General features: G+C 38.8%; 1 long non-coding RNA gene across 1 annotated transcript; it reads right to left on the reverse strand.

Moving 5' to 3' along the window:
* Window positions 1–1,455: 1,455 nt before the first annotated feature.
* Window positions 1,456–6,462, reverse strand: LOC132345834 (uncharacterized). The gene is made up of 2 exons (XR_009495416.1): window positions 6,391–6,462; window positions 1,456–1,518 (listed from the first exon to the last, which is right to left on the reverse strand). It is a non-coding gene; the product is annotated as an uncharacterized lncRNA (long non-coding RNA).
* Between the last annotated feature and the right edge of the window lie 2,592 nt (window positions 6,463–9,054).

Raw genomic sequence — 9,054 nt, forward strand, 5'->3', positions numbered from 1 at the left:
AACATGGCTGCCCCTAGCCAGAGATGCTAATCTAGGGCTAGGAATTCTGATCTAGTCTGTGAAGCTGTCTAGGCAGCAGGAATTGGAATATTAGGTCCTGGGGGCTGGACTCACATGTTGCCTGGAGCAGACCCCCACCAAAGGAAGCAAGATCAACATCAAAACCAAAGAATAATTCCACTTCCTGTTTCTGATCCCATTTAAAAAAATGATTTAGATCAATACTGATACCATCATGAGAAAAATATGTCTTTCAACAAACTACTATTTGAAACTTACAATAAATGACTACAGTGAAGATGTTGAATTCAGGTCAATTTAAGAAATTAACTGATGATAGCAACAGAGACCACAGTAAATGATACAATTCTGAAACTGGTAGGAGTTGAGATGGAGATTATAGTAAATTATGTGCAGAAATGGGATTAGCTACTCCATTCAGAATAGACATAGAGAAGCCTCAAACTTCAAAAAGCTTTCTCTCATCCTCATTTTTCTGATGGCTAGTTGTGTGATCTGGGCAAGCTTCTTCTCTAAAGGGACTTAAGTTTCTCCATCTATAAAATGGGGAATTTGGCTGGCTCATCAAAGTTACTTCTACTTCTCACTTATTTTTAGATTTGCTACCATGAATGTTTGCTGGCAGAAATAGGAGCAGTAATACATTTTATTTACTACAGATTTTTATTTATTTATGAATAAAATAAATTTTATTTATGTTCAGAGAGTAGACTCTTTCCCATCCCCTCAAGTTCATGGCTCTCTCTCTCTCATCCCTGGACTCCAGAGTGTTTGTGGCTGGTATCCTTAATTGATACCTATCAATATTCTGAATGGTTGTTGGCAACTTGAAGGGCAAGATTTGTACCTTATTTCATTTTGCATCCTGGATGCTTAGCACAGTAATTGCAGTTAGTACCTACTACCACTACTATTGCTAACAACGATAAAAAATTATAATATCAATAGTAATGGTTACTATGTATTTAGTACTTACTCCTGTGGTAGACATTGTGCAAAGTACTCAATATACATGATCTTATTTAGGCCCCATAAGAGAATAAACTGGAGAAGGCAATGGCACCCCACTCCAGTGCTCTTGCCTGGAAAATCCCATGGACAGAAGAGCCTGGTAGGCTGCTGTCTATAGAGTCAGACACAACTGAGCAACTTCCCTTTCACTTTTCACTTTCATGCATTGGAGAAGGAAATGGCAACCCACTTCAGTGTTCTTGCCTGGAGAATCCCAGGGAGAGCGGAGCCTGGTGGGCTGCCGTCTATGGGGTCGGACAGAGTCGGACACGACTGAAGCGACTTAGCAGCAGCAGCAGCAGCAGCAGCAGCGAAGAAACAGAGAGATTGAGTTACATGCCTAAGGTCACAGAACTAGTAACTGGCAGAGTCAGTATTTGACATGTAACCCAAGTCTGTATGTTTCCAAAGCCATGATCTTACCCACCATAGTATGCTGCCTTCCTCCAAATTTCTCATCTTCTATAGATGAGAAGAAACCTTAACCTGAAAATTCAAGAAGTAAGAAATAGAAGCATATTATTTAGATATATGGAGGGGAAAAATAAAAAAAAGAAACAGCTAAAATACTTGAGAATGATTGTTTTTGAAAAGGAGGTGAGGTGGGAAGAGTATAGAAGAATCCTATTTTTTGGTAATAAGTCTCAGGAAATTATGTGAATCTGTAAATTATGTAAGAGTCTAATTTTGATGAAAATTTAAATTTGAAAACAAAAGAGTTTTGATATGCCAGTTTAAAAAAGCAAATGGGGAAATAGGAAATGGGAGTCAGACTAGGGAGATGGGACCTGTCCATTTTATACAGAGCATTGCAGATTCAGAATACTTGAAAGGAGAAAGCTGGGAGCCTTTGGGTGATGGGCAGTTTACTCTAGACGTGGCATAGTGTTACACAGTACCACTATTCAGTGTAAATCTAATTAAACCACATATGTAATTGAACCTTTTTTTGGAAGCCACATGAAAATACATAAAAAGGAAATAAAACAAGTTCAATAATGTATTTGTTAAACCAATATTTCCAAATTGTGATCTTTTCAACAGATAATAAATATAAAAATTATTAATGAGAAAAAAACAACTACTAATAATCATCCTTAACATTTCCTGCTAGACATCTTAGAAACTCTTGGTTTGGCCATCACATTTATGGATTTTTTCAATGGTGCTCCAAAGACATTTCAAGTTGGAGATGTTAGTCCTGGATGTATTCTGAAAGTAAATGTTTATATGTGTATATATATATATTTTTAAGTTGTAAGTGAAAAAAAAAATTAAGCTAGTTTAAGTAAAGGAATAGTCTGGGGGAGGTCTAGTTTCAGGTAAGCCGGGATCCAGGTGACTTGGTCATGACATTTCTTGCTTGATCCTCTTATCCTTAGTTCTGTTTTATTTGCTTTTTTTCCTAGCAGAGTCTCTTTCTGTGGCAGAGAACATTGCTCCAAGAGTTCCAAACTTTCAGAATCCATATGGTTTAAGGTTCTAAAAGAAATACCTTTCCTGAAAATTTGTCAAAAACCCTAGGGAGGACATCAGCTGATCTGGCTTGGGCAGTGTTAAATGTATGTCTAGAGAAGATGAAGCATTCTAACTGGCAAGGCCTATGTAATGTGACCTCCCTCGTGACTTGGGAGGATGGAGCCTCAGCCAAACCATGTGAGCTGAATTAGAAGACAATGAAAGGGGAGGCTAATTCTCCAAATGGAAGGATGATGCAGATAAATATCATAGGTCTGCTCTAAAATCTCCAACTTCTTCATTGTTTTAACAAATGGTGTTCTTTTGACTGCATTGGAAAGAGCATTGGACTGATGTAAAAGGCAACTTGATTCTGGTTCTCTTTATGCCTCTGAATAGCTATGGAGCCTCAGACAAATAATTTCTCCTCTTTTGGTTTTAGCTCCTTTATTGGTAAAAATGCAAGGTAGAATGATTTGTTCTTTCTGAACTTTTCCCCCTCTGGCATCCTAAGTGCTAGTGATGATGATCACATCCTCTGAATAGCAAAAAAAAAAGTCAATTGCTGGTTTTAATACAGATTGATGATTTCATACTTTCTTTTAAAAGTCTAGTTATTATCTACAGTAAATTAATGCATCCTTCTCATTTCTGACATCTATGCAGCATACCATTGAAGACGTTAGATCTACCATGGTGAGCTGTTCTATGAAAATGGTGCAAGGGATGTGTTCTTAGTTTTCTGTCCTTTAATACAAAAAGCTTTTGTGTGGTTAATGTGAGCTCCACAGGGACAGTAATCATATTGTCTTGTTCAATGCTGAACCTCCTATGCCTAGCTTAGTCCTTGATGTGTAATCTATACTTAGAAAATATTTGTTGAAAGACTAAAGTGTAAAAAAATGAAGATATAAAATTTCTTAAAGCTTATGCATAGTACAGCCTTCTTGAATGTGAGTGATTGTATTATATATAACCAAAATAAATATTTTAGATAGGAAAGACAAATAGTAAATGACAGCAATGAGATTGAAAACAGTTAGCCCAAGTATACAGCTCAGCAAGTTTGTAGCTCTATCATGTTGCTTTCAGTGGACCTCAGAGGTTAAAGTCCAATACTTCTGGCCCTTATGATTGATGGTCTCCTTTCTAACACCCCAGACAGATTCTGCTATTGAAAAGCAAGTTGAAAATTTCTATACCTCTTTTGCCTTTTATGTCTATCTAATTTTAGCATGTTTTCTTGTAAAAGTATCATTTTTTGATCATTTGTTATTACAATCATGCTGATCCATTCTTTAGGGAGAGTTTGGGTCCTGTTATCTTCTGAGTTTATTCCAAATTTTGTTCTTTATGTGAAGGTTACACTGAAATATCATGGCTTGGTTGTTTCTTAAAAATATGGCTTTTTTCATGTCACTTTCTTAATCAAGAATTAAGTTTTCAGTTTTGGCTTTTAGCTCCTCCTCTCTTGGTCTCAATTCACCTCTCAAATTTCGTTTCCCAGTACTCTGCCTGAGGATCTCTGGTCTAGATGGCCCAGTCATTTTACATATCATCTAACATGTGCTTTGTACGTGTACCTCGTTACGAGCTCTTCTTGCCTTAAAACTACCTACCGATCCAAGGCCTATCCATCATCCAGTGCTTTGATTAAAATCCATATTATCCTTTAACTAAGTAAAGTGAAGTCGCTCAGTCGTGCCCGACTCTTTGCAACCCCATGGACTGTAGCCCATCAGGCTTCTCTGTCCATGGGATTCTCCAGGCAAGAATACTGGAGTGGGTTGCCATTTCCTTCTCCGGTGGATCTTCCCGACCCAGGGATCAAACCCAGGTCTTCCGCATTGCAGGCAGATGCTTTAACCTCTGAGACACCAGGGAAGCCCATATTATCCTTTAAGATTTCTCAAAGTATAATCTAGAAATTTTATTTACTTAAATTTTTATATCATTTATGGACTAAAACCATCATTTCTCATATTGCTCTGAAGAACACTCTTCAGACTGGAAAAAAATGTTCCATGGTAAAAGTGGTTTGAGAAATTTTACTGTCTATGGAAAACAATTTGGAAAATAATACATCTCACTGTCAGTTTCTCAAAGGCAGGGATTAAATGTAATTTATTTTTTCATACTCAGTGGCTCATATATTGCTTGTCCCATGAGCATTTAACAAATGTAGAATAACTGCTGCTGCTGCTGCTGCTGCAAAGTCACTTTAGTTGTGTCCGACTCTGTGTGACCCCATAGACTGCAGCCCACCAGGCTCTTCTGTTCCTGGGATTCTCCAGGCAAGAATACTGGAGTGGGTTGCCATTTCCCTCTCCAATGCATGCATGCATGCTAAGTCACTTCAGTCGTGTCCGACCCTGTGCGACCCCATGGACAGCAGCCCACCAGGCTCCTCCGTCCACAGGATTCTCCAGGCAAGAGTACTGGAGTCAGTTGCCATTTCCTTCTCCCTGTAGAATAACTGAGTGATTGCTGAAAACTTTGCTCTTCATTGTGTGCTAGATTAGATTAATTTCCTTTAGGTTTTGTATTTAAATCTTATTTCACCAGGGAGATAGAAATTTTAAGGACAGTGCTATTCTTGCAAGTTTGTATTTTTTGCAGCATTTAGTTCAAGACTTGTCGTCTGCATGATAATAAATAAGAACATGTATACCTGTGGCGGATTCATTTTGATATTTGGCAAAACTAATACAATTATGTAAAGTTTAAAAATAAAATAAAATTAGAAAAAAAATAAATAAAACAAAGTCCCTGTGGGGAAAAAAAATAAAATAAATAAAACAAGCTTGAACAGCTGGAAAAAAAAAAAAAAGAACTTGTGTTGTTCTAACTTGACCATGTGAACCAATCTGTATCAGGATAGTGCAATCAGTTTTATTTTGACAGTTGGAATTTGGTATAACACTTGTGATTACTATTCCATCTTCCAGAATTCACTCTGAAGCAGCTATTTCAATATTACATTTGGCTGAATATTTGGAGGTCCTTTTCTCTAACTAAAGGCTTCTCTGGTAGCTCAGTCAGTAAAGAGTCTGCCTGCAATGTGGGTGACCTGGGTTTGATCCCTGGGTTGGGAAGATCCCCTGGAGAAGGAAATGGCAACCCACTCCAGAATTCTTGCTTGGAGAATCACATGGACAGAGGAGCCGGGTGGGTTACAGTCCATGTGGTCACAAAGAGTCAGACATGACTGAGTGACTAACTTTCACTTTCTCTAACTTATTGTAACAAGCTTATTGTATTCATTTTATTTCTACTCTTACAAATCTGTTAAGCTTGGACATATGTGATCAATATGAGAAAAATGATGCACTGAATAGGTCTTTCAGACTGGCTTTGTATAAACCAGTGAATGTTTTTATACTCCTGAAAGCATTCTGTAGAAAGGATTTATAAATAAGAAATTAAGATTTCTAAGACTGAATGCCAAGGAATTTTTGGCAGAGAGTTTTCTCTAAAAACCTCTAACCACCACCCTACCATTCCCTTAAGATTACCCTTTTGAATTGGAAGCAGGGTTTTCTATAAGAATTCATGTATTTATAGCCAGTTTTCTTAGGCTTGTATTCCTGTGGCTGTGTGCTATTACTCCAGAATATGATGCAGTATATTTCAATTTGATTTTTATAGTCTCAGATTCATTATTTGCTTGTCTTATTTATAGTACCTGGTATAATTAATTTCAATAAATTCTATTATTCCTAATGATTATCTAATAAATATTCCAACGAGTCTAAAAGCTAAAATTTTGTTTCAATAAATTTCTAACAATTGTCATTAATTTATACTATTATATAGCCTTAGGAAATCCAGGAAGATGGGCATTTTCAAATAAACCAGTTAAGTAACTGTGACTATCCTAAGTCTAGAGAATTAACTCACAAGAGGATAGTTTCCAGAAGACAAAATCACCGTTTCTTCCAAGATTAACAAGACAAGTTCTCTAGCTCTTTGTCTCTTCAGAATGGAAGGCACAGGTATGATCTCATAATGAGCTGACCATTTTATAATAATTTCCTTTGTGAAGCTTCACAGGAGAATATTATGTATGGGAAAACTTTATTTTCTCTAACAATCCCTCTGAAAGGGCTCAGATTCAGAAGCTTCAATTTTCAACCAAAAGGACAATTAAACCTGGTGTACATGGAGAAGGAAATGGCACCCCACTCCGGTGTTCTTGCCTGGAAAATCCCAGGGACAGGGGAGCCTGGAAGACTGCTGTCCGTGGGATCGCTGAGGGTTGGACATGACTGAGCGACTTCACTTTCACTTTTCACTTTCATGCACTGGAGAAGGAAATGGCAACCCACTCCAGTGTTCTTGCCTGGAGAATCCCAGGGACAGGGGAACCTGGTGGGCTGCCGTCTATGGGGTTCCACAGAGTCGGACACGACTGAAGCGACTTGGCAGTCTTTCTTCTGCCATAGACTTCTCAATTTATATCTCTGGCACCTCCTCCAAATTCTCCACTTTTACTTTTTAACTAAATGTTTAAGCCTTTTGTAACATATTAGTGGCAATATAAACCATTAGTTGGTACCTCACTAGGGCTTTGAGACTGCATGTTCATCTGACCACAACATTTATGAGTGGTTGACAACAAAAATTCTAAAGTTCTGCTTACATTTGAAAAAAATGGCACCATTAATTTTTCACCTAGGAGCAAAGAGGTTCTATTTCCTTATGGAGCTTTGAGGGATTTGATGCAACCACCACACAGAGAAACAACTGAGGATAAGCAGTATCGTCTCTGTTTAACATTGGATTTGTCTTTTATCCCTTTGACAAAAGATGTTCAGTGTTCTGGGCAACCTGCTTTACTGCAAAGGAAAGCAAATCTGGAGACAGGAGACCAGCATCTTTGGGAGCTCCTGACTTCTGATGACATAAAATTGGTTAGAGGAGAACCGTGCATAGCGGCTATTGCCACAAAGCAGTGCTAGTTAATTTCATGAGCTTCCTTAGCTTCTTGCAGGCAGTGAGCAGGCATAGGACTTAGCACTTACACAAGCAACTGCGATAGGTTATTTTTTTTTTCTTTGAGATGTGTGTGTGTGTATTAGGTGGAGAAATGATATGAGCTACAGTCTTAGTCTGCTCAGGCTGCTATGAAATAGAATACTATAGACTGGTTGACTTATACACAACAGAAATTTGTTTCTCACAGTTCTGTAGGTTGGGAAGTCTAAGATCAAGGCATCAGCAGATATGGTATTTGATGAGGGCTCACTTCTTGGTTTATAGGTGGCCCTCTAAATCCCATGGATGGAGGAGCCTGGTAGGCTGCAGTCCATGGGGTCGCGAAGATTCGGACACGACTGAGAGACTTCACTTTCACTTTTCACTTTCATGCATTGGAGAAGGAAATGGCAACCCACTCCAGTGTTCTTGCCTGGAGAATCCCAGGGACGGGGGAGCCTGGTGGGCTGCCGTCTATGTGGTCGCACAGAGTCAGACACAACTGAAGCGACTTAGCAGCAGCAGCAGCAGCAGCTGCTGTCTGTGTCCTTACATGGTAGAGGGGCAAGGGAGCTCTCTGGGGTCTCTTAAAAGGGCACCAGTTCCATATGTGGATTCTACCCTCATGACAATCATCTCAAAAAGGCCCCACCTCCAAATACCATCACACTGGAGGTTAGGATTTCAGCACACGAATTTTAGGGCACATAAGCCTGCAGTTCACAGCAGTAACCTTTTACACAACAGCTCACACTGAAGCCATTGATGATAGTGACAACATTTAAATAGAACTTTATAATTAAAGAGTACTTTCACTAAGATTTTAACATTTGTTTCTAATACCAGCTTTGTATTCAGGATACTTCCAGGTAGTGGCCAAATGCCTTCATACGGTTTAAGAGGTTTCATGAATAGAGAAGGAAAGAGATTTTTCTCGGCCAGCCCCTTTAGGTGATACCTGGAAAGTGCTTTGGTATTGGCTAGGGTCACAGATCTAACCTGGACCAAAGACTGTGGCCAGCGCATTGCCATATGATAAACATTAACAGGATTAAATTCCATCTTTGTGTCAAAGTTTTAGGGTCCCTTTCTAGAACAAGATGGTATGAGGGGAACTGGAATAGAAGTCCTGGGCAAAGACAGCAGCCACCACAACCATAAACATAATCTCCCCAGGCCTAAGTATGCTCAAGAATTCAAGAGAAAAGCCCCATCATGTGTCATTATTCTCTGCTGGAAGTGGTGTCATTCATAAACAGGTGTTCATGTTGACATTATTAATGTTTCAATGTGCATCATTTCTGCCTTCATGGATTGAGGGCCTATTTGGGAAGCACATCTTGTTTCCATCTGTTTTTTCCCCCTTCCTTCATCCAGACAATCCACATTGTTGAACCCCCTTGGCTTCCAAACTCAGAATAACTAAAAGTTAGTTAGGTGGGTCCTATCCAAAAAGGATTAGGATGGGTTAATGCATGGAGGCAACCATTAGAACAGGAGAAATTGTGAGAGAGTCATCTCTTGATTTATCATTGTTACCAATCCTGAAAAGTATATTTTACTTCTCTAAGCCTTAGGTTTCCCTTC

Source organism: Bos taurus, chromosome 7 (genome assembly GCF_002263795.3).
Source record: "Bos taurus isolate L1 Dominette 01449 registration number 42190680 breed Hereford chromosome 7, ARS-UCD2.0, whole genome shotgun sequence".
NCBI classification, from domain to species: Eukaryota; Metazoa; Chordata; class Mammalia; order Artiodactyla; family Bovidae; genus Bos; species Bos taurus.